We start from the raw sequence: 25,018 nt of genomic DNA on the forward strand, positions 1-25,018 counted from the left end.
CTAAGTGGGACCCTGTAAAAGAAAGAGGAAGCTCAAGGAAATAATCCACAAAAACAGGACGGAATAGGTATTATGATGACACTAAATTTATATCTTTCAAAAGTAACTATGAACGTGAAAGGGCTTAATGATCCCATCAAATGACACAGGGTTTCAGACTGGATAAAAAAGCAAGACCCATCTATTTGCTGTCTACAAGAGACTCATTTTACACAGAAGAACACCTACAGTCTGAAAATAAAAGGTTGGAGGACCATTTACCATTCAAATGGTCCTCAAAAGAAAGCAGGGATAGTGATCCTTATATCAGATAAATTAAAGTTTATCCCAAAGAATGTGGTAAGAGATGAAGAGGGACACTATATCATACTTAAAGGATATCTCCAACAAGAGAAGCTACAAATCATCAATATTTATGCCCCGAATGTGGGAGTTGCCAAATATATCAATCATTTAATAACCAAAGTAAAGACATACTTAGATAATAATACATTGATACGTGGTGACATGAATATAGTGCTTTCTACAATTGACAGGTATTCTAAGCACATTTCCAAAGAAACAAGAGCTTTAAGGATACACATGGCCAGATGGATTTCACTGATATTTACACAACTTTACATCCAGAAGCAACTGAATACACATTCTTCTCAAGTGCACATGGAACTTTCTCCAGAATAGACCACATACTGGGTCACAAATCGGGGCTGAACCGATACCAAAAGATTGGGATCGTCCCCTGCATATTCTCAGACCATAATGCCTTGAAATTAGAACTAAATCACAACAAGAAGTTTGGAAGGACTTCAAACACGTAGAGGTTAAGGACCATCCTGCTAAAAGATGAAAGGGTCAACCGGGAAATTAAGGAAGAATTAAAAAGATTCATGGAAACTAATGAGAATGAAGATACAACCATTCAAAATCTTTGGGATACAGCAAAAGCAGGCCTGAGGGGGAAATACATCGCAATACAAGCATCCATTCAAAAACTGGAAAGAACTCAAATACAAAAGCTAACCTTACACATAAAGGAGCTAGAGAAAAAACAGCAAATAGATCGTACACCCAGCAGAAGAGAGTTAATAAAGATTTGAGCAGAACTCAACAAAATCGAGACCAGAAGAACTTTGGAACAGATCAACAGAACCAGGAGTTAGTTCTTTGAAAGAATTAATAAGATAGATAAACCATTAGCCAACCTTATTAAAAAAAAGAGAGAGAAGGCTCAAATTAATAAAATCATGAATGAGAAAGGAGAGATCAGTACCAACACCAAGGAAATACAAACGACTTTAAAAACATATTATGAACAGCTATACGCCAATAAATTAGGCAATCTAGAAGAAAGGGGCGCATTCCAAAACTGGAACAGGAAGAAATAGAAAACCTGAACAGGCCAATAACCAGGGAGGAAATTGAAGCAGTCATCAAAAACCTCCCAAGACACAAGAGTCAGGGCCAGATGGCTTCCCAGGGGAATTCTATCAAACGTTTAAAGAAGAAACCATACCTATTCAACTAAAGCTGTTTGGAAAGATAGAAAGAGATGGAGTACTTTCAAATTCGTTCTACGAGGCCAGCATCACCTTAATTCCAAAACCAGACAATGGCCCCACCAAAAAGGAGAACTACAGACCAATATCCCTGATGAACATGGATGCAAAAATTCTCAACAAGATACTAGCCAATAGGATCCAACAGTACATTAAGAAGACTATTCACCGAGAACAAGTGGGATTTATCCCCGGCCTGCAAGGCTGGTTCAACACTCATAAAACAATCAATGTGATTGATCATATCAGCAAGAGAAAAAACAAGAACCTATGATCCACTCATTAGATGCAGAGAAAGCATTTGACAAAATACAGCATCCATTCCTGATCAAAACTCTTCATACTGGGAAGGAGGGAACATTACTCAGCATCTTGAAGGCCATCTATGTAAAGCCCACAGCAAATACCATTCTCAATGGGGAAACCCTGGGAGCCTTTCCCGTAAGATCAGGAACATGACAGGGCTGACCACTCTCACTACTGCTATTCAACAGAATACTAGAAGTCCTGGCCTCAGCAATCAGGCAACAAAAAGAAAAAAAGGCCATTCAAATTGGCACAAAACAAGTCAAACTTTCCCTGTTCACAGTTGTCATGATACTGTACATGGAAACACAAAAGACTCCACCCCGAGATTGCTAGAACTCATACAGTAATTTGCCAGTGTGGCAGGATACAAAAATCAATGCCCAGAAGTCAGTGGCATTTCTATACACTAACAATGACTCTGAAGAAAGAGAAATTAAGGAGTCAATCTCATTTACAGTTGCACCCAAAAACATAGGATTCCTAGGAATAAACATAACCAAAGCCGTAATGGATCTATGCCCTAAAAACTACAGAACACTTCTGAAAGAAATTGAGGAAGACACAAAGTGATGGAAAAATATTCCTCGCTCATAGATTGGCAGAATTAATATTGTGAAAAGTCAATGCAATTTACATGTTTAATGCAATCCCTATCAAAATATCATGGACTTTCTTCAGAGAGTTGGAAAAATTATTTTAAGATTTGTGTGGAATCAGAAGAGACCCCGAATAGCCAGGGGAATTTTAAAAAAGAAAACCATATCTGGAGGCATCACAACGCCAGATTTCAGGTTGTACTACAAAGCTGTGGTCATCAAGACAGTGTGGTACTGGCACAAAAACAGACAAATAGATCAATGGAACAGAATAGAGAACCCAGAAGTGGACTCTGAACTTTATGGTCAACTAATATTCAATAAAGGAGGAAAGACTATCCATTGGAAGACAGTCTCTTCAATAAATGGTGGTGGGAAAATTGGACATCCACATGCAGAAGAATGAAACTAGACCACTCTCTTTCACCATACACAAAGATAAACTCAAAATGGATGAAAGATCTAAATGTGAGACAAGATTCCATCAAAATCCTAGAGGAGAACACAGGCAACACCCTTTTTGAACTCGGCCACAGTAACTTCTTGCAAGATACATCCACGAAGGCAAAAGAAACAAAAGCAAACATGAACTATTGGGACTTCATCAAGATAAGAAGCTTTTGCACAGCAAAGGATACAGTCAACAAAACTAAAATACAACCTCCAGAATGGGAGAAGATATTTGCAAATGACATATCAGATAAAGGGCTAGTTTCCAAGATCTATAAAGAACTTTTTAAACTCACACCAAAGAAACAAACAACCCAATCCTGAAATTGGCAAAAGACATGAAGAGAAATCTCACAGAGGAAGACATAGACATGGCCAACAAGCACATGAGAAAATGCTCTGTATCACTTGCCATCAGGGAAATACAAATCAAAACCACAATGAGATACCACCTCACACCAGTGAGAATGGGAAAAATTAACAAGGCAGGAAACCACAAATGTTGGAAAGGATGTGGAGAAACGGGAACCCTCTTACACTGTTGGTGGGCATGTGAACTGGTGCAGCCACTCTGGAAAACTGTGTGGAGGTTCCTCAGAGAGTTAAAAATAGACCTGCCCTATGACCCAGCAATTGCACTGTTGGGGATTTACCCCAAAGATACAGATGCAATGAAACGCTGGGACACCTGCACCCCCATGTTTATAGCAGCAATGTCCACAATAGCCAAACTGTGGAAGCAGCCTCATTGTCCATCGCAAGTGAATGGATAAAGAAGATGTAGTCTATGTATACAATGGAGTATTACTGAGCCATTAGAAACAACAAATACCCACCATTTGCTTCAATGTGGATGGAACTAGAGGGTATCATGCTGAGTGAAGTAAATCAATTGGAGAAGGACAAACATTATATGTTCTCATTCATTTGGGTAATATAAAAACAGTGAAACGGAATGAAGGGGAAAGGAGAGAAAATGAGTGGTAAATATCAGTGAGGGTGACAGAACATAACAGACTCCTAACTCTGGGAAACGAACTAAGGGTGGTAGAAAGGGAGGTGGGCGGAGGGCGGGGGTGACTGGGTGACGGGCACTGAGGTTGGCACTTGATGGGATGTGCACTGGGTGTTTTTCTATATGTTGGCAAATTGAAAACCAATAAAATATAAATTTATAAAAAAAAGAAAACAATCAGTCCAAAAGAAAAATACAATAATTGAGACTGAAAGTAGACTTGGTAGAATGAACACAAGGATAGAAGCAGAGGAATGAATTAGTGATACATAAGATAAAAATAATGGAAAATAATGAAGTTTAGCAAAAGAGAGAAAAAAGAATTATGGAACATGAGAATAGATTTAGGGAACTCAGTGACTCCATCAAATGTAATAACACTCATATTATGGGATTTCCAGAAGGAGAGAGAGAAAAGCGGGCAAAAATTTATTTGAGGAAATAATAGCTGTAAACTTCCCTAATCTGGGGAAGAAAAGAGACATCCAAATCTAGGAGGCACGTGGAATTCCCATCAAAAGCAACAAAATAGGCCAACACCAAGACATATTGTAATTAAATTTGCAAAATATAACAATAAGGAAAATCTTAACAGCAGTAAGATAAAGGAAATCCCCATCTTGCAAGGGAGAAACCAGAAGGATACCTATACATCTGTCTACAGAAAAGGAGCAAACCAGAAGGGAGTAGCATGATATATTCAGTGTGATGAAAGGGAAAAATATGTAGCCAAAATACTCTGTCCAAAAAGGCTATCATTCAGAATAGGACAGATAACGAATTTTCTAGAAAAACAAAAACCAAAAGAGTTTTTGACCACTAAACCAGCCCTGGAAGGAATGTTTAAAGGGGTCTCTCTGAGTGGAAAGGAAAGCCAAAAGCGATAAAGACAAGACAGGATCAGAGAAAATCTCCAGAATCAATGACAAAACAAGTAATAAAATGACACCAAATATATATGTATCAATAATTATTCTGAATGTAAATGAATTAAATGTAAATGAACTATAGGGGTCAGAATGGATAAAAAACAAAACAAAACAAAAAAACAAACCATGACCCAACTATATCCTGCCTATAAGAGACTCATTTTAGACCTAAGGACACCTAAAAACTAAAAGTCAGGGGATAAAGAAATATTTGTTACACAAGTGGAAGTCAAATGAAAGTCAGAATAACAATACTTGTATCAGACAAACTATATTTTAAACCAAAGACTGCAACAAGAGATGAAGAAGGGCACTATATCATAACAAAGAGGAATAGCGAACAAGAAGATCTAACAATTGTAAATATTTATTCCCCAGCATGGGAGCAGCCAATATATAAAACAATTAATAATAAACATGAATAAACATGAAGGAACTCATTGATAATAATATAATAATAGTAGTGGACTTTAACACCTCACATCAAAGCACAGATCATTTAATGAACAAGGAAGCAATGGCTTTGAATGACACACTGGAACAGATGAACCTAACAAATATATTCAGGACATTCCATCCTAAAGCAGCATAATGCACATTCTTTTCAAGTGCACATGGGACATCCTCCAGAATATGTCACACTCTAGGTCACATATGAGGTCTCCACAAGTACAAAAAGGTTGAGATCATACCATACATATTTTCTGACCACAGTGCTATGAAACTTGAAGGCAACAAAAGAAAAATAATGAAAAACCACAAATACATGGAGATTGAACAACATGCTACTAAACAGAGAATGAATGGGTCAACCAGGAAATCAAAGAATAAATAAAAAAATACATGGAAACAAATGGAAATGAAATATAATGCTCCAAAACCTTTGTGATGCAGCAAAAGTGGTCAGAAGAGAGATGTATATAGCAATACAAGACTATCTCAAGAAGCAAGAAATACTTCAAATAAACAACCTAACCTTAGAAAGGAGCTAGAAAAACAACAACAAATGAATATGAAAGCTAGCAGAAGGGAAATAATAAAGACCACATCAGAAAAAAATGATATAGAAACAAACAGAAAAAAAACAGGAGAACAGATCAATAAAACCAGGAGTTGGTTCTTAGAAAAAATTGATCAAAAAGAAAAGGCAAATGACCCAAATAAATAAAATCACATATTAGAAAGGAGAAATAACAACCAAAACCACAGAAACATAAGCAATTACAACAGAATATTATGCAGGACGCCTGGGTAGCTCAGCTGTTGAGCATCTGCCTTAGGCTCAGGACGTGATCCTAGAGGTTCCCACATCGGGCTCCCTGCAGGGAGTCTGCTTCTCCCTCTGCCTACATCTCTGCCTTCTCTGTCTCTCATGAATAAATAAATAAAATCTTTAAAGAAAAGAGAGAATATTATGAAAAACTATATGCCAACATATTACACAACCTGGAAGAAAAGAATAAATTCCTAGAAACATGCAATCTACCAAAACTGAAAAAGAAAGAAATAGAACACTTGAATAGACCAGTAGCCAGCAAAGAAATTGAATCAGTAATTAAAAATCTACCAACAAACAGAAGTCCTATACCAGATGGCTTCACAGGTAAATTCTACAAAACATTTAAAGAAGAGTTAACACCCATTCTTCTCAAACTACTTCAAAATAGAAACGGAAGGAAAACTTGCAAACTCAATCTATGGTTTTGATTCCAAAACCAAACAAAGATTCCACTAAAAAAGAGAACAAAAGGCCAAATCTCTAATGAACATGGATACAAAAATTATCTATAAAATATTAGTAAACCAAATCCAACAATATATTAAATGAATCATTCACCATGATCAAGTGCAATTTATTCCTGGGCTGCAAGGGTGGTTCAATATTCACAAATCAATCAATGTGATACACCACACTTAGAAAAGAAAGGGTAAGAACAATATGTTCATTTCAATAGATGCAGGGAAAGCATTTGGCAAAGTATAACATGGGCTGATGATAAAAACCCTCCACAAAGTAGGGTTACAGGGAATAAACCTCAACATAATAAAGTCCGTATATGAAAAACCCACAGCTAATATCATCCTCAATGGGGAAAAACTAAAACCTTTTCTCTAAGATCAGGAAAAACACACAATCTCCACTCACCACTGTTACTTAACATTGTACTGGAAGTCCTTGCCACAGCAGTCAGAAAAGAAAAATAAATAAAAGGCATCATATCGGCAAGAAGGAAGATGAAATTATACTCTATTTAGAAAACCTAAAAGACTGCACCCAAAAATTGCTAGAAGTGACAAATTCGTACATTCACAGGATATAAAATCAATGTTCAGAAATCTGTTGTATTTCTATATACCAACAATGAAGCAACAGAAAGAGAAATCAAGGAATTTATCCCATTTACAACTGGACCAAAAACCATATGAGACCTAGGAATAAACCTACCCAAGATTTGTAGTTTGAAAACTGTAGAATACTTGTGAAAGAAAACTGAAGAGGCCATGAAGAAATGGAAAAAATTCCAACCTCATGGATTGGAAGAACAGATATTGTTAAAATGTCTGTATTACCCAAAGCAATCTATACATTTCACGCAAACCCTATCAAAATATCATCAGCATTTTTCAGATGTAGAATAATCACAAAATTTGCATGAAACCTCAAAAGACTCCAAGCAGGCAAAGCAACTTTGAAAAAGAAAAGCAGAAGCAAAGACAACACAATTCCAGACTTCACCTTATATTACAAAGCTGTAGTGTTGAAAATAGTATGATATCGGCACAAAGGTAGACACATAGACCAAAAGAACAGAACAGAAACCCAGAAACGAACCCATAACGATATGGTGAATTAATCTTTGACAAAGTAGGAAAGAATATCCAACGAGAAACAGTCTCTTCAAGAAATGGTGTTGGGAAAACTGGACAGCAACATACAAAAGGATGAAACTGGACTTCTTTACACCATACACAAAAATAAATTCAAAATGGATTAAAGACCTAAATGTCAGACAGGAATCCATTAAAGTCCTAGAGAAAAATACAGGCAGTAACCTCTTTGAAATTGGCCATAGCAACTTCTTACTAGATATGTCTCCTGAGGCAAGGGAAACAGAAGCAAAAATGAACTATTGAGACTTTATCAAAATAAAAAGCTTCTACACTGTGAAGGATGTTTCCTTTTTCCTTTTTCCTTTTCAACAAAACTAAAAGGCAACCTAAGTAATGGGGGAAGATAGTTGCAATAAATGGTTAGTATACAAAGTATACAAAGAATTTATAAAACTCAACGCCCCCCTCAAAAAAATCCAGTAGTAAAATGGACAGAAGCCATAAATAGACATTTTTTCAAAGAATACATCCAGATAACCACCACAGACACATGAAATGATGCTCAGCATAACTCATCATCAAAGGAACCTAAATCAAAACTACAATGAGATATCACCTAAAACCAACCAGAATGTCTAAAATTAACACAATAAACAAGTGTTGGCCAGGATGTGGAGAAAGGGAGTCAACCCTTTTACACTGTTGGTGAGAATGCAAACTGGTGCAGCCACTCTGGAAAACAATGGTACAGAGGTTCCTCAAAAAGTCAAAAATAGAACTACCCTATGATCCATCAATTGCACTTCTAGGTGTTTGCCCAAAGAATACAAAAATACTAATTCAAAGGGATACATGCATCCAGATGTTTATAGCAGCATTATCAACAATAGCCAAATTATGAAAGAAGTCCAAATGTCCATCGATTGATGAATGGATAAAAAAAAAGGTGTGGTATAGGGGCACCTGGATGGCTCAGTGGTTGAGTATCTGCCTTTGGCTCAGGTAGCAATCCCAGGGTTTGGGGATCAATCCCACTTCAGGCTCCCTGCAGGAAGCCTGCTTCTCCCTCTGCCTATGTCTCTGCCTCTCTCTGTGTGTCTCTCATGAATAAATAAATAAAATCTTTTTTTAAAAAAAGGTGTGGTATATATACACATATATGTATATATATACACAATGGAATATTAGCCATAAAATAGAATGAAGCCTTGCCATGTGCAACGACATGGATAGACATGTGATGAGCACAGGGTGTCCTATGTAAGTGTTGAATTACTAAATTCTACACCTGAAACTACTATTACACTGTATATTAACTAACTGGAACTTAAATTAAAGCTTAAGACAATAAACAGATAAGGCATGGAGACAAAAATATAGAATAAGGAATAAAATCAATAATATTGCAGGAACTTTGTATGGTGATAGATAGTAACTACTTATTGTGGTGAGCATTTCTTATTGTGTGCAATTGTCAAATCACTATATAGTACATCTGAAATTTATATAATATCTTATGTATATCTGAATAAAAGTTTTTGTAAGTTTTGATTAAAATAAGCTTAAAAACAGCATTGGTAAGTAGATATGCTAGACCTCATTTTGTTTTATCAAATATAATTATTTATTAGCTTTTAAGACACTTGTTTTATTTTTTTAAAGATTTTATTTATTTATTCATGAGATACACACACACACACACACACACACACACACACACACACACACAGAGGCAGAGACATAGACAGGGAGAAGCAGGCTCCATGCAGGAAGCCTGACATGGGACTCAATCCCGGGTCTCCAGGATCACGCCCTGGACCAAATGTGGCGCTAAACCGCTGAGCCACCAGGGCTGCCCAAGACACTTGTTTTATTACAAAATCCTAATGTTAAATTAATAAAATACCTTTAAACTACAAGTACCTTATCATATACTCAGACATCAAATCTCACATTTTTAAACAAAATAAAGAAGATCAATTTCAAATAGATAATGAGTTGGATAACAGAGGCATAAATAGAACCTTTATTGGATAATTGATTTCCTGTTGTCTTAATTCTGCTTTAATACAATCCCACAAACGCTCATTCAAAATATATGATGATTAATGACCAGTGATATACAGCATCTCCTGGTAGCCTAAGTAGGACCACAAATACCTATTTGTTCTATACATTTTTGTTAATTAAGCTTTATTCTTACATTTCTAGACCCAAGCAAATTATGCATATAAATCACTTATATCTTCTACCAATAAATAAAAGTGTTTGCACTGCTTCAAGCACTGACTAATGAACAAGCTTGCAATTCACATTCTAGTTTAACACCTTTAAAATGTAGGTTGCATTTTCAGTTACGTTTTAGAGGATCTCTATGAAATTTTCCATAGCCACACTTTGGAAAAGTAATTATTAACAAATTATTCATCATATCTAAATAATCTATACACCCCTTAATTTACTGTGCTGTAAACTTATTAGTTTTTTCTTAACCTTTTTAAAATTATCCACATAACTCCATCCTATACTGTCTACATATTCTCTAACCCATTCCCAGCAAAAATTTTGATTGGTATTTAAAATTTGTTTTAATAGGGTTAAAACCACACTTATTTACTTAGACTAGATATTGTTTTAGTGTTTTGTGAATCAAATTTAAATGGCATATAGTAAGATTTAAGTAAATGGCTTCACCTAGAACCAAAGAGATAGTCTATTAAATGCCTTGTATCTTCCATTCTCAATTTTTCTGCAAAAATTAGTGGAAAAATTAAACATCCTCCTCTTTTAGGATTAGAGAAAGGATTAGGATTAGGATTAGGATTAGATTCAATGCACACCATCTAGTGGTAAATTAGTAGGTAGCAGTATATAAGGACATACATGCATAGAGTGTTGAAACGAGATACGTGCACATATTTAATTCATCAAATAGTGGAAGCATAAATTTATCTCCACAAATAATTTGAATAGACTAAGAAGCTGCTTAATAACTTAAAAGCCTTATAGAGTACATCCCAAATCTGAAAGCCATAGGTAAAGCCCATTCTTTCTTCTTCCCTTGAAAGAATAAAACAAAAAATATCTTTCTTATCCCGCAAAAATCTATCTTTGGATGTCACTTTGAGGAACTCTCTATTAAGATATTCAATTTATTCCATTAGATGTCTTTTAAATGTGATTTATGACTATAAAAGAGAAGATTTGTGTTTATACCTAGTAGAAAGGCCTTCTGTATGAGTGAATGCATGCATAATTTGGATTTTTCTTTCAAGTTCATCATTTACTTTTTAAGATAATTTATTTCAAGATCAAATAAAACCCTCAAATTTAAAAATAGCCATAAAAGTTGCAGACCTCTGAAAACATGTCCATGGGCCCCTAGGGGTCTGCAGACCTCAGTTTGAGAGACACTGCCCTATGTTAAGCCTATAACATTAAGTTAAAAAACATATGTTACTGTCAAATTAGAGACATACATATGTTTGAAATATGATATTAACATTGATCCCTAATGTTTTTGTTGGCACTTCATTTCTCCTGCCTAGTCATTTTGTTTTCATGTAGATATGAAGCACTAATGCAGAGACTGCTACGCAACTAATGTGTTTCTAAATATTTTACTACAATTACATTCCTTGTTGTTAATCAGACCAGACCTGAATACATGGAATATACTCTCCAGTGTTTAATTATGACCATATCAGCAATTTTTATTTTACTGTTAATTAATCCAGGAAACCTGATAACCATTTGCAAAAATATTCTCAAGTCTACTACAGCTCCATCCGTGAATTCTGAGAGCACATATTGCTCCAATATACTTTGCAGTAATGAGAAATCAGGGCATAACTTTTTCAAAATAACCATTTCCTCTTCAAGTCACTGCTCTCAATATTTTCTAATATATAAATGTCTTGCCTCAGGTTTCTGACAATTTACTCATTTATTTAAATATTTATTAAGCATATATCATGTGCAAAAGTATCACTAATATACTATGTCCTGAACATAAGTCTTTCTTTTAAGATTTTATTCATTTGAGAGAAAGAGAGAGAGAGAGCATGCTTTACGGGAGGTGAGGAGGGTCAGAGGGAGAGAGAGAGAGAATCACAAGCACACTCCATGCAGAGCATGGAGTCCAACATGGGGCTCAATCACAGGACCCATGAGATCAAATCAAGAGTTGGATGCGTAACCAATGGAGCCATCCAGGCACCCCCGAACATAAGCCTTAAAACAATCTCAAATGGGTCGAGTCAAAAGAACAAAAGTGTTTCTCAAAAATGTCTTTAATACTTCTCTTTAAAATTGAAGGATAGGAGCACCCGGCTGGCTCATTTGGAGGAGTGCACAATTCTCGATCTTGGGGTCATGAGTTTGACCCTGATATGGGGTGTAGAGATAAATAAATAAAACTTTAAAAAACTTAAAAAAAATAAAATCGAAGAATAGAAAGTGGGCAATGAATAGCAGAGATGGTAATAATTAAGATACTGATCCTGAGGAAAAATTTAAGACAAGTTTGATGGCTTTGCCTGAACTTAATACTTTTTATTAATGTATGGATATAATAACTTCCTAAAATTCAATTAATAAATAGAAGTATGGATTTTTAAGCTAGAAATGCTGTTAGATTTTATGAATACTACGGTCTCTTTTCATAGTTGAATAAATGAAGGGCCAGAGGTGTAAAAGTCATTTATTTCAGAGCTTGCTATATGAAAATTGTCTAATATATATAAGTTCTTTAATGTCTAATTCACTTTGTCCAACATCTAGCACATTACAGAATATAAACTTACTAATTAAGTGCTTTTGAGGAGAATGACACTTATTATTGACTGAAAGACAACCCTGACTTTTCTTAGGCTGCTGTAACAAGGTACCAAAAACTGGATGGCTTAACCAGAAATTTATTGTCTCACAATTATGAAGGCCAGAAGTCTGCAATCAAAGTATTGGGAAGGTTGGTTGTCTCTGAAGGCTGTGAGAGAAGGCTCTGTTCTAAGCATCTCTCCTTGCTTATAAATGGACATCTTCATGTTCACATGGCATGCTCCCCTTATGTGTGACAGTATCCAAATTTCCTACTTCTATAAAGGCACCAGTTACATTGGATTAAAGGTTTACTTTACTCAACTGTCACCTCATCTTAAATTAACTACTTACATCTGCAATGAACCTATTTCAATATAAGGTCACATTATGAGCTACTGGGCATTAAAACTTCAACACATGAATTTTGGGGTTGGAGGCAGGAAGCACAATTCAACCCATAACACTAAATACTTATTTTCTTTTTTTAAAAATAATAAATTTATTTTTTATTGGTGTTCAATTTACCAACATACAGAATAACACCCAGTGCTCATCCCGTCAAGTGCCCCCCTCAGTGCCCGTCTTTTCATAACAAGATTAGAGGTTGACTTTCTTTATTGTCCAAAAAGGTTATCAAATCTTGTGCCCCCACAAACATACCCAGAGATATTTATATGTAATTCCTGAAACCTGTGAATATGTTAGATCCCATGGCAAGAGTGAATTTTGAGGTTGGGGGGAGGAAGCACAATTCAACCCATAACACTAAATACTTATTTTCTTTTTTTAAATAATAAATTTATTTTTTATTGGTGTTCAATTTACCAACATACAGAATAACACCCAGTGCTCATCCCGTCAAGTGCCCCCCTCAGTGCCCATCTTTTCATAACAAGATTAGAGGTTGACTTTCTTTATTGTCCCAAAAGGTTATCAAATCTTGTGCCCCCACAAACATACCCAGAGATATGTATATCTAATTCCTGAAACCTGTGAATATGTTAAATCCCATGGCAAGAGTGAATTAAGGTTGCAGAGGAATTAAGGTTCCTAATCAGCTGACCTTAAAATAAAGAGATTATTTTAGATTATCTGAATGGGCACAATGTAATCACAAGGATCCTTAAATGTGGAAAATAGATTCAGAAGAGTGTCAGAGTGATGAGATATGAGAAAGATTTGATTTGCCATTGCTAGCTTTCAAGATGAATATGGCCATATGCCAAGGAATGTGGGTAGCCTCTAGAAGCTAAAAAAGGTAAGGAAATAAATTATTTCCCAGAGGCTTTAGGGAAAAAATGCCTGTTGACACCTTGATTTTTAACCCAATGACACTAATTTCAGACTTCTAACTGCCAAAACAGTAAGATAAGTTGTTTTATTTTTTTAAAAGACTTATTTGAAAGAGAGAGAGAAGGAAAGAGAGAAAAAAAAGAGAAAGCACATGTGTGGGATGGGCAGAGGGAGAGAAAATTTCAAGCAGACTCCATGCTGAATGTAGAGCCCAATGTGGGGCTCAACCCCAGGAATCTGAGATCATGACCTAAGCCAAAACCAAGAGTCAGATGTTTAGCCAGCTGTACCACCTAGGTACCCCAATACATGTGTTATTTTAAGCCACTATGTTTGTAGTGATTTCTTACAATAGGAAATAGAAAACCAAGTACAGTTCTTGTAGATATTACTGACAGTGACCCCAATACATCCATATTCTTTTGTAACACTCTGTTGACAATTAGGAAAAATATTGTTTCAATGGTAAGGCCATTACTATCACCAAAATAATTCGATTCACTCAGACTCAACAATTTTCCCCATGTAAAATACCCATACCCGTGTAGCTATTCTTTCAATGAGATAGAATCCAAAATGGAGCAAAGCTGATGTATATTAGATAGATAATACTTCAATTACATATTTCTTTACATATGTGAAAACCGTCAAAAAGAAATTAAGGAATTTTTCTTATTATCAGCTCTTAAAAGTCTAAGTTGTACAGGAAGTCATATTTCACTTTGTATCAGTGGTTCTCAGAGTGTAATGTGCATATGAACCACCTGAGGATCTTATTAAAATGCAGAGTCTGATTCAGTAGGTCTTGGTTGAGGCCAGAGATTCCATAATTTCTAAGAAGTTTCTAGGTGATGCTCATGCTGGTACTCTATGGAACACACTTTGAGGAGCAAGAATTAAATAGATACAGATGCATTCAATCCTACCAGAAAAGTAAATTGGCTACACATCACTATAAAAACTGTGGGGTTTTTTTTATAAATGTCTCTTTACATTAAGCACTAGCAGTTGGGGAAAGAAGAAAAAACTCAAACTGATCTTTAGCATCTTTTAAGCATTCATTGTTAATAAAAGTGAGACTAGAGGCTCCAAATAAGATGATCATTTTAGTAACTTACATAAATATTCAAAAATAACTTTGTGTTGTCTCAGGATAGTGGAGATAAATCAATGCTGAGCATTCTATGCCTAATGTAATATTGCCCACTACCATAGAATGTATTTTTTCTTCCATATTTCATAATGTCTCAGATCTCTATTGAAGAAATTTCAATACAACTAGCAGGTCTATGGAAAGGCAAAACTATTTGTAGGATGGGTCTTAGATAATTACTTTCCTAAGTGGCATAACTACTTCATCCGTAAAATACACAATACATAGACCAAGTCAATCAAGTAAGACAGTATGTATATATAAAGAAACATATTAAAACAATATATTACTAAAACAAACAAACAAGAAAACAATATATTAGTGTAGTAAAACAAAACCTGAAGAAGAAATGCTTTTTCCATTACTTAGTACTTGACAATTGAAAAAAAAATAGTGTATGAGTCTATCTGCCTTTTGCCTCTAAAGCCATTGGAAGTTAACACAATGATCCCTTTCTCCCAAACCTTGGCATTTCTATTCAAAATTTGTATCTCCACTGATATAAAAAGGAAAATGTCACAGGCATTAAATACTTAGAAAGAGAAGTTAGGGGTAATTATGTACATACACATGCACACATACACAAACATATAAACAATTTATAAAAACAAATAAAGATGGGCCTCATTCTAGCTCTTCAGTCTGTAACCTAGTAAAGAGTGCAGCATCTAGAATGACACCTGCTTTAAATCTCTGGCTCTGCAACTGACTACTTGCATGACCTTAGACAAGCATCATGCACAAATTCTTGTCTACATAAAAAAAGTGCCTACCTAGGGCATTTTTGCATTTAAGAATCTTAAAATAGGGGATCCCTGGGTGGCGCAGCGGTTTGGCGCCTGCCTTTGGCCCAGGGCGCGATCCTGGAGACCCGGGATCGAATCCCACGTCAGGCTCCCGGTGCATGGAGCCTGCTTCTCCCTCTGCCTGTGTCTCTGCCTCTCTCTCTCTCTCTCTGTGACTATCATAAATAAAAATTAAAAAAAAAAAGAATCTTAAAATAAATTTCCACCAACTCCAAGGGAAACAAGGCTACAAAAATGTTTCCCTAAATTTTTGCCACTCTGACAACATATTTTTCATTAGTTTCAGGTATATAATTTAGTGATATGACAAGTTTATGAGTTTATGCATTATGCTATGTTCACCACAAGTATAACTGTCAATTGTCCCATTACATTGCTATTACAACATCACTAACTGCAGTCCTTAGGATCTTCTTTTTATTCCTGTGACTTATTCATTCCAAAACTGGAAGCCCATATATCATTCTCCCCTTTTCCGATTTTGTTCAAACCCCTATTTCCCTCCATTTTGAAGATTCTAAGGATCAACCCAATTAGAACATAACTCTAGTTGTAAAACAATAGGATACCAAGAAGGTAGGACAGCTGCTATTGTAGAGTTCTTTATAGATGACAAATGTATAGTATAGCATTTAGTTGACATGATAAAATCTCATTTATTCAGTTGCCATGTATCTAGATCTCCAGTTAATCCAGAAAATTTTGCTACTAGTTGGTATATGGATGACTCCATTTGCACACACAGGTTCCAGTTTATTGTCTTGAAATTTTACACAGACCAGAAAGGTCTCGGGGTGTTAATGATAGCTTCTGAATATACTAACATCTCCAGATCCCTTCTAATTAAAAATATATTTTTCTAAAATTCTCATTACTTACTTCCAAACCAGTATGCCTAGATAAAATATACTCTATATAAGTATATTAAGACACCACCAACTTCATGTTTAGCTGACTCCACTGTAAAATCAAAATCAACAATTCAAGTATTTTGACTCTGGGGTTACAATACACAAAAATATATAATTCCTTCCGGAAGTACAATTTTTGAAGCAGAACTAATTAAATATCTTAAAAATTATATTTTGTACAAAATGTAATGCCATTCTTTTCAACCAAGACAGAGCAAGTGTGTTTTAGTAAAATACCTAAAAAGAAATATAAGTGTACACCATTTGGTCAAGTTTAGAAATCAATGATTTTGTAGAAGTAGTATGCTATTCATGGAAAACATTATGATATAAAACACACACACACACACACACACACACACACATACACATTGGGCTGGGACTCGAGAGACTTAGATTCTTGCTAAAGCTCTGCCTAAGATTCACTGCATATTACCTTGGTCAAGTATAGTTTGGTGATTAAGAGTCAAAGCAGACCTATGTTTGAATCCTGACTGTGACATTTTGTAGTTGTATGGCCCCAGGGAAGTCAACTACTTTAAGTTACTGTTTTTGCATTTGTAAAATGAGAAATAATACTAGATACTATCTCATAGGGATGTGGTGAGGTTTAAATGTGAAAACACGTAAAGTTGTTAGCACAATGCCTGGCATTAAGTGCTTAATAAATATTAGCATTTATTAATTCTGTTAAGTTACTTCACTTCTCTAGACTTCAGCTTCCTCATACATAAAATGGGGGGACTAGCTTATCATTATAAAATCCCCTCCAGCTCAAACTAAAACTTAAATGAGAAAAGTCCAATGCCATCCTCTTATTCAGACAAGAATTGTAAAATAAATCTTAAAACATTAATACCACACTCTTATTTTTTTATATTTTATTTTAAGCTTTCTAAAATGGGTAGCATAACGCTAAGCATTACATATTCTATCTAGAGTGTCCGACTTTTGAACAGTTTAGTCTATTAGTCTACATGTAAATGTCTGGGTAAGTCTTATTAATTACTATGAAATGGCTACAAGCTAAAACACTTTGAGGGAATTTGCATAATGTAGGTAATAAGAAAAAGTCGAGAATAAAGGATTTGCTTTATAATAAATAACATTCATTGTTCACTAATAATGATATAGGAAAATGATTTTTAAATGTAAAGCTTATAATACTTATTCTAGAATGTTTTTTATTCATGTTTCTTAAACCACAAACTTTGATGTGATAATGGTTGGGAAGTAGAAGCCAAAGTGAAATCTGTAGAAAACCTCTATATTAAATTGTAATCACACTTTCCTTCAAATATAACTAAGCTTTATGAAACAATGAAGTTTGAAGCTGAAGGGGTAGATATACTGATATACAGTAGCAATTATGGCAGCCATCACAATGATAAGCTCTGACTCAATATATGTACACATGAAAACTACCAGTGATAGACAATGTAAAGCAGTGATTGCAAGATACATTGCAACAAAAAGAGTAAACAATTAGTAGGTACTAGCAAAGCATACATGATGTAATGTCATCAAAGAGAAATACAGAAAATAAAAAATGACTTAGTATTTTTAAAACTGGGAAAATTACAGACAGAACCACTTCTGGGATAACGTCCCTTTGGTCTCCTTTATGAAGACAGTATATATTTGGGGGCCACCCACTATATAGATATATCCATGTTGCCTATTCTCTGACTCACATTCAAGTTTATTCAGTCACTGGAGGGTCTCTTATCTGACCAATGATGAATACATTTTCACACATATACAGTTCTCACTATAACAATCATACTTTGCTACCCAAGAAATTGGAATACAAAAAAAAAACATGCATAGTTATAGATATTTCAAATAATCATCTGGGTGCTGTAGGCAGAGGATAAAGAATGAGGTTGCACGGTCCCAATACTTAAGAAGGGGTTTAAAATCCAGTTGAGAAATTTAGTCTAACACAAGCACACACACAAATAAGGGGATGATATAAAACAGGCTATAAGAAAGTGACAACTACAAGAACTGATGTAGGAGTTCTAGAAAAGGTGAGCTTAATAATAGTTGGGTTACACTTGGAAAGCACTTATGGAGAGGTGTAACTTGAGTCTCCAAATTGGGGAAGATCTGAATAGGCAGAAAGTGAGGGCATGCTGGATTAAGGGAGTGGTAGTGGTGAAAAGAGCAAAGCTCTGGAGGTAGATTGTTCAGGTATATTGAGGAGAATCGTGCACTGAAAAATCAAGTAAAATAAGGTTCCCATGATACAATGAAGCCAGATTATTAAGTTTTTGCAATCTGACTGGAATTAGACTTGGAAGAATAAAAAAAAATTCCAAGAATATTTTGGTGAAGAAAGTGATTTGCTAAAACGAGTGTTCACTAACCATTATTAATCTGGCAGGATGAATTAGGGATTTGGGGCACAAGTGAAAACTGGTTAGGAGATTCCTGGAATGACTACATGGGTGATGAGAGCTTAGATTGTAGAATAAAGGAAGAATTATAGGAGTGAGCTTTCAAAGGAAAATTCACCAGGATTTTGATAATCACTTAACTATAAGAAACGAGAAAAAAAATCAGAGCTCTCCATGAAATAGTCAGGAGTTAACACTACTGTACAATTTTTCTACCAAGGACAAACAGGCAGGTTGTTCCTCACAACTGCTAAGTAATATTGCCCCTCACAAAGAAGGAGAGTTAGAAAGGATCTCCCAAACAGAATTTTACTTTCTTGTTTTACACAGAGGATGAAAGGAAGGAAGCCTCAGTACCAAGCCAGAAAGGGAAACCAAGGCTTTGTAAGAAACCATTCCAAGAAAGAAAAAAAGAGAGAAGAAAGTTAAATTTTTTACTCTGAGTCTCTCCAAAAAGTTTAAGTTTCAAAATCACTGAGTGGCACCTCAAATAAGAGTTCACTCAAAATTAAAAGTTGGATTTGCTTGAATAATTAGTGTTCTTTTTTTAAATGGTTTCTCATCTCAGTAATTTCTATTCCACAAATTACTTTCCGAGTTCTTTCAATTATTACAAACCTGACATCTGTAGATTAAGAACTTGCTTTCTTAAATTCATCAGGTCCATTTGGGGTTTGGGTATGCCCAGTAAGCCAGATTCAAAATAACTGGCAGATCCCTCTCCAGCAAGAGGCGCTTGAAATACCACACAGACAACTCCCCAGCCCTTTCAGCCCGGAGCTCAGCCCCACCTCCTCCAGCGAAACAGAAAAGGCGCCTGCGCAAACTCCATGTCTATTCTTCTCGCCATGAACTCCCCACTCCCCCCAAGATTTCAATGCGCAAGCGCGGCACTCAGTGCGTTTGAGTAGGGCTGTGAGAAATCTGCTGTCCAGTGAAATCTAGAAGTGGTAGAATTCACTACCAACCCCCCGCCTCCTTTCTTCGCAGGCAGAGGTGCCACTTCCTCCTACTCCGAAGCCAGAGTGCATCCCAAACATTGCCGTCTTTCGGAGCAAGGTCCTTTGCTCTCTAGCAGTACCCACTGTATCCCTAGCCTCAGCTCTTTTTTAACCTCATGCTGCTGCCAGCTTTGGCTCAAATAGTAGAGGCAGTTAGCTCCCCAAAAGACGCAGGGGTTTGTTGGCAGCCTCTTTAGGCCTCTGGACCTATAAGCCCCCCACTGGGCAGAGCATTAGCTCCTTGCCTTGCTCATCCTCCTTCGCCCTTCACACCCACCCAGGCTGGGTCCTTACCTCGGGGCGTGGTGCGGTCACGGGAAGGATCGGAGAATCCCAAATCAGGCCGGTGCTGGAGCAGGCAGATTCAGCAAGATTTTTCCTGGGTCTCACTGTCTCCTCAGACAATGAAATCAGCGTGTCCGATCATCAATTCTCATCATGATTGTGACGTCACAAAAGACAGCGACCAATGGGAGGCCGAGATCAGCTCCGGACAGTCCCTGGCCTCAGCCCAGAACCCAAGAGTGGGGAGAGGGGGAGGAAAGATAGCTGCCTGCAGTGGGGCTGCCTCTTCTCCGCACATATCAGGTGTGTCCAAGGCCAGACCTCTCTGTACCTCTCTCTTCCTGAATAGCTGTGGACACCCAACATCCCTGTGACTATAGTAGTTATATGCCTCCATTTGGGCAGGTGCTGCCTGGTCTTACAATTTGAGATTCTTTTTTCAGCAGAATTTTTGCATGCCAAACTCAAATGATCACATACAGAATTAATAGTTGTTGTTGTTGTTGTTGTTGTTTTTTTGTGGTCAGTGTTCAATTGACATGTACTTACTCAGTGTTACTAAAATCAAGAAGGTCTCCATCAATCCTTTGGAATTTATCAATAAAAGCAAGTGTACTGGTTTATGTGACCAGCTGACTCTGCGACTAAAACAAGAAATTAAAACTATGATTTCTATTCACCTAGCCTCAATCCCTGTTCTGCCAGAAGTTACTTGCATGATCACCATTACACCCTTGCAGAAAAGAAGCAAGCAAGCAATAAAGAAAGAACTTAAGCCATATGTTTCATCTGTTAACACACACTTGGTACCCTCCCCAAATTTGCTGGGTGCCATGAGAGATGCACAATTTATTGGTCCTATGCTATTACAGAATTTATAACATCATTCAGAAGGCAAGATTTGCATGCACTCACGACAATAAAATTAAGTACATTGTTAGGTGCTCAATCATCAACTATAGACAAGAGATACATTGTTTAATGACTGGAAATACTAGTGAGGTGATAATAGTGGGGAAGAATTTTATTTTGTAATTGAAACTTGAGATGGTTCTTGAATGGTGGAGAAGAGAGGGCTGAAACCACTGTCTTAACAAAGAAAGAATAAGCAAAAGTAGGAAAGCATAGATACATGTGCTATGAGGAAATCCATGATGAACTCAGCTTAGCAAATAGAGAGCATATATGAGAACTAGTGGGGAAATAGGCTGATAATAAATGTCTTTGAAAGTAGACAGAGAGCTTTCATTTTATTAAAAGCAACTGAAGACTCTAGGGCAAGAAGACCCTCAGTCTTCTACAATCATCTACAAAGCAGCTTGAGTGATTGTTTTAAGAGGAAAGTCAAATCATGCCCAGCTCCAGATTGTCCAATAGTTTACATTCACATATACTATAAACTGCGTATTTCCTACCATAGTTTCAAGGTCCTAAATGAGCTGGCCTTTACCATATTTCTGTCCTCAACTTTTGTCATTCTTCAGTTAACTTACTTTCAAATCACAAGGGCCTTCTTTCCATTTCTCAAACTAATCTCATGATCACATCAGGACCCTTACACAATTGTTCAGTTTGATCTCTGTATTACTTTACTCCATCATTTGATTCACATCTCTGCTCAAATGTAACTTCTTTAAAATTAATCTTTTTAAGATTTTAAAGAAGTCACACTGCAACCCTATTTCAAATTGTGATCTTCTCAACATTTCATCTACTTCCCTATATTCCTTTCCTGTTTTATTTTTGTTCATAGCACTTATTGCTATGTAACATACTCTATGTATTTAGTTATTGCAAATATAAGCTCCATAAGGGCAGGATTTTTTGTCTATCTTATATATTTTTATATCCCTGGCATCTAGAAGAGTCCTGGATATAAGGTAGAGAAATCAGTAACTATTTGTTTAATGAATGACTGAAAGCAAATTTTTGAAGTAATTAGTCATCAATTTGCAGTTTGAATCCGATTGATCATAGGCTGGAGAAAGAAAGATCAGTTAGACAGTTGTAATGGTAATACATTTTCTAGATGACTTGGGCCTAGATCAGGATAATAAGAGCAGCAATGAAGAGAAATTATTGAATTTCAAATAAAGAATGATTAGGATGAAAATGGAGGATTCAGATATGGCGTACCTATTATAGAGTAAGTAATTACTGCATAGTTTATTTAATCATTTTTAAGTAGTCTCCATATCCAGCATGGACCCCAATGTAGGGCCTGAACTCCCGACCCTGAGATCAAGACCTGAGCTGAAATCAAGAGTTGGAGGCTTAACCAACTGAGACACCCAGGCACTGCAGTACTTACTGTATATCCTGAACTGAGGTGATTTGAGAGAAGAAGAAAAGAAGGATCCCAACCCTTAGAGAATTTATAGTCCAACTGACAAGAAGACAAATATGAAACCAGAGTACAAAAAAGTAATTAAATTCATCTAGTCGCTTATTCTTCTTTTCCCTTCACACTCTATGTCCAAGTCATCTCTGAATCCTGTAGGTGGCACCTTCAAAATATGTCCAAAATCTGAGCACACCTTATTTCTTCCATTACTACTACAACTACAACAATCAAAGTCACTATGATTTTTAGCTTGAACCACGAAAAATCATCTTACATGGTTTGCCATTTTCTACTACTACCTTCTTTAATACTTTCTCTTAACTGCTGTCAAAATATTCTTTATAAGGTTGAATAGGACCATATTACTCCCCAACCTAAAGCCCTCCAAATGCTTCCCAACACATTAACAATAAAATCCAAAATCCTTGTTATGGTTTATTTCCTACCACTTCTTTCTACCTTGGTTCACTATGCTACACTGATTTTTTTTTCTCCTTCTTTCTTTCTGGAAATCCTGTTCCCTCTTTGGAGACTTTGCACTTGCAATGCCTTCTTAGAAAACTCTTCCAGATCTTCACATAGCATACTACTTCACTCAGGTGGCCAGCTAAAACTTACCACCTCATATGTGTCTATGTGGAACAATCTGTTTAAAATAGCATCCCCAAATCATACTATCTCCTCCATTCTCTTGCTGTGCATTATTATTCTCAAATAACTTTGGGAAATCACATAATTTGTTTATTTATTTTGCCTTTTCCTAATGGGTTAGGATTTTATTTCTTTTATTTATTGTTATATCCCCAGTACTTAGAATTGTACCTGGCATGAAACTTTGTTGAATGAATGGATGTAGAAAAGCATAGATTGTGTCGTGTAAGCTAGAATAATTGGTTTTTAGAAATCAGAGATATTTCTTGTACCATGTCATAGATATCCATCCCTATTCTACGCACAATGTATCAATTAAAACCATATTTATTGAATTTGTGGATAAAAAATATCTGGGAAAATAATTAAAGCATGGATATTAACCAAGATTTCAAAGATCTCAAAGACTCAAAATTCAAATGCAGCAAGATCAAATTTGAGAGCACTGAACAGTTAAGTCTTACTTTTAAGTTTATAAAAAAGCAACTGCACAAGTACAGGATGGGCAATAAACACTTAAGATGGGCAAATTTTATTTAAAAATTTATAAATTCAGTATGAGCTGATATACCATAGCTATTAAAGAAGATAATTAAGACTTAAACTACATTTAAAAAGTTAACATCTAAATCAAGAAAGAGTCCTATAATCCTTAACCCTGATCAGATAAAATCTGCTCTATTCAGCCGATTATTTTTTTAAAATTCATAAATGGGGGCACCTGGGTGGCTTGCTCAGTTAAACATCTGACTCTTGATTTCAGCTCAGGTCATGATCTTTGGGTCCTGAGATTGGGCACCACATGGAGCTCTGCACTCACCACGGAGTCTCCTTAGGATACTCTTTCTCCCTCTTCCCCTTCCTTGCTTGCACGATAGATAGATGATAGATAGATAGATAGATAGATAGATAGATAGATAGATAAAAATATTTTTAAAATTTCATAAATGGCTGCATCTAGAGAAGAGAGACCAGGAATGATGAAACATCTTAAAATATATGATATGAGGCAAGGCTCCAGGAAGTGAGGATGCTTAGTTAAATTCAAGAAAGATCTGGAGAAAATAGAACTACCTTCAAATAGTTGAAAGACTACCAGAAAAGAAAGACAGACTTATTGTGTGGTTCTCAAAAAGGCAAAACCAAAGCCAAAAATGAGAACTGATGAGGGGGCAAGTTTCATTTTAACATTCAAGTGTTCAAAAATGATGGGGGCTGCTTTGTGAAGTCAAAAGGCATCAGATCACTAGAAATGTTTAAGCATAATAACCATCAATCAGGAAGAAAGGCTTATCTATGTTGTGTGACTGCTAAAATCCATTCCAAAATGAATTTTTCATTTTATTTTTTAAAGATTTATTTATTCATGAGAAACACAGACCGAGAGAGGCAGAGACACAGGCAGAGGGAGAAGCAGGCTCCTCACAGGGAGCCGGATGGGGAACTAGATCCCGGATGCCGGGATCATGACCTGAGCCAAAGGCATGTGCCCAACCGCTGAGCCACCCAGGCGTCCCCCAGCATGAAATTTTCTAATCTTTGTGTCGCGTCAGATAAGAATTAGTTCAGAATATGCCTTCAAAGTAGAAGAGGGTTTGTTTTTTTAGGATTTGGTTTGGTGGAGCTGAATAGGAGGGAAGTTCTAGGTTGGGGTGCCACTAATA

At 36.1% G+C, this 25,018-nt stretch overlaps 1 protein-coding gene across 1 annotated transcript in view; it reads right to left on the bottom strand.

Moving 5' to 3' along the window:
• The window catches only part of HDX (highly divergent homeobox), a 213,849-nt gene extending 193,183 nt beyond the window's left edge, over positions 1–20,666 (bottom strand). Inside the window, exon 1 of the mRNA XM_026016767.2 lies at positions 20,369–20,666. The gene's annotated coding sequence lies outside the window, so the exon portion shown is untranslated. The remainder of the gene's footprint in view (positions 1–20,368) is intronic.
• Positions 20,667–25,018: the final 4,352 nt, after the last annotated feature.

The sequence above is a fragment of the Vulpes vulpes genome, chromosome X, assembly GCF_048418805.1.
Source record: "Vulpes vulpes isolate BD-2025 chromosome X, VulVul3, whole genome shotgun sequence".
Lineage (NCBI taxonomy): Eukaryota > Metazoa > Chordata > Mammalia > Carnivora > Canidae > Vulpes > Vulpes vulpes.